The 2500-nt window shown below is 47.4% G+C and overlaps 1 protein-coding gene across 12 annotated transcripts in view; it reads right to left on the bottom strand.

The window, feature by feature from the left end:
• LOC125036550 (protein couch potato-like) overlaps nucleotides 1-2500 on the bottom strand; it is a 252363-nt gene that overhangs the window by 76239 nt on the left and 173624 nt on the right. The window lies entirely within an intron of this gene.

Raw genomic sequence — 2500 nt, 5'->3', positions numbered from 1 at the left:
ATTACGTTTTCTTTATAGTCAGATATACTTCGACATTCTTCCAAGGAAAAGCCATCAACATTAAAAGGAGGCGAAGGAAGGGACAGAAGGACAGACACAAAACGGGGGGATGTGAGAAACACAGAGAAAGAAGGAAAGAAACACAGAAAGGAGGAAAGAAAGAAACACAGAAAGGAAGAAAGATAGCAGAGAGAGAGAGAGAGAGAGAGAGAGTGAGAGAGAGAGAGAGAGAGAGAGAGAGAGAGAGAGAGAGAGAGAGAGAGAGAGAGAGAGAGAGAGAGAGAGAGAGAGAGAGAGTGAGAGATAAGGACAGCCTTCAAGCGCGAAAGGGGCGAAGCAGGAGGTCTCAGCGAATCGAGGCCCGACGCCCTCGCCCCGAAGGACCTGCCTGCCCGCCGCCTCGGGAGCGCAAGGACTTCCCTCGACCGCCCCCGGAGCATGCGAGGGACACGGACACGGACACGGCCAGCAGCCAACACTCCAATTATCGGCACGACGGAATGATTTTATCAACTTTCGATATCGTTAGGACGATCGAAGGCACCGGGGCCACTCCCTGAGGGGGGGGAAGGGGGTTTCGACACCGGTATGTGTAGTACAGAGGAGAACCCGTCCTTGCCCCTACGCTGTGTGTGTGTGTGTGTATGTGTATGTGTGTGTGTGTGTGTGTGTGTGTGTGTGTGTGTGTGTGTGTGTGTGTGTGTGTGTGTGTGTGTGTGTGTGTGTGTGTGTGTGTGTGCGCGTGCGCGCGAGCGCGTCCCTTTTTTTTCTTTCTCTCTCTTTCTGCCCACTTCTTTATTCTCTCTCTCTCTCTCTCTCTCTCTCTCTCTCTCTCTCTCTATTTCGTGTCTCCCCCCCTCTTTCTCTCTCCCTTCCCTTCATTTACCACTCACTTTGTCAGCCATGTTTACGCAGCTGGTCACAACTTTCCTTGTGTCCACAGTCACTATATTCTTGGACTCACGCCGAGCTAAGTAGGTCAGACGCCGGAGAAGAGTGGAAAGTCTGATAAATTGAAGAAGACAGAAAGAACGAAAGAGAAGGAAAAAAAAAAAAAGGTAAAAAAGGTAGATGAAAAAAGGGAAAAAAGAAAAAGGAAGGCGAGGAAGAGAAAAAACAAACAAACGGAAAACAGGAAGAAAAGGAAAATAAACTGCAAGCCTAAAAAAAAGAGATAAAATAAAAAAATAAATAGGAGGAAAGTCGACATAAAGTGAGAATAGGGACACGACAAAAAAAAAAAAAAAAACGAAAAAAAAAAAAAAAAACACGAAAGAAAACAGAAATGGAAGAGGCGAGAGGCTACGGAGAGGGGCAAAGGGAAAGGAAGAGGCAAAGGGAAAGGAAGAGGAAAAGGGAAAGGAAGAGGCAAAGGGACAGGTAAGGGGAGATGAGTGCATGTGGTAACCCCCCCCCCCCCCCTCTCTCTCTCTCGTCATTACACCGCCATTATTAAGCCCAATGTCATCAAGGCGGACTCAGCTGATCAATGACATCAAATTCGGGGACGCGGTGACATCACAATCTCCTGCCTTGTTGCTGTTCATCTGTTTTTCTTTCTCTTAGCCATGTCGTCGTTTATTGAAGTTCTTCTTTTATTTGGTCTTTCTTACTATAGTCTTTTCTCTTTACATTGTGGTTTAATTTCAATTTTGTCTGATTCTTTCTATTATTGTGTTGCCTTTTCCTCCTCTAATTCATCACCGGATCGCCATATTCCATTATCTTTCCATTTTCTTGTCATTTTCTCCTCTCCCTCTTCTCCCTGTCTCGTCATTATCATATTCAACATTCCCCAATTTTACTGCCCTTCCCACGTCCTCCTCCTTACCATTTTATCACCATTATGTTCACCCATCCACTGCCTTGCTGTTTTATCATTATCCTGATTAACCAGTTTCCCTTAACACCTCTCCCTCTCTCTCTCTCTCTCTCCTCCTCATCTCACATCTTATCATCATCTCTGCATTATTCCTCTTCTATCAGCTGGAAGACAGAACAGGGAGGGAAAAGATGACGGAGAAAGGAGAAAAAAGAAAAAGAAAAAAGGAAAGAAAAGGAGAGAGAGGAGACGAGAGGAAAAACACGAAAGAGGATGGAAAGAAGAGAGGGGGATGTAGGGGGGAGGGAAGGGAGAGAAGAGGGAAGAGACAGAAGAGAAAACAAGAGGGAGATGATGAGGGAGATGATGAGGGAGAAGGGGGAGGGGGGCGGGGGGAAGCAACAATATGAACACAAACGCACTTGAGCACAATTCTTCTTTAATAGGATTACCTCCGGAAGGGGAAGGGGAGGGGGAGGGGGCCGCATCACTAGCATTCCTGAGCCAGTCGCATTACGGCCGGTAACCGAGCTATTATCATTCCATCGACGATTCCGAGAATGGGTGCTGAAGGGGACAGCGTTACAGGGTGTGTGTGGGAGAGTAGGGGGAAGGGAAAGCAGGGGAGAGGCTGGCGGGGTGAGAGGGAGAGCAGGGGAGAGGCTGGAGAGGGGAGAG

Source organism: Penaeus chinensis, chromosome 21, assembly GCF_019202785.1.
Source record: "Penaeus chinensis breed Huanghai No. 1 chromosome 21, ASM1920278v2, whole genome shotgun sequence".
NCBI lineage: Eukaryota > Metazoa > Arthropoda > Malacostraca > Decapoda > Penaeidae > Penaeus > Penaeus chinensis.
This window is presented reverse-complemented; position numbering and strand designations above follow the sequence as displayed.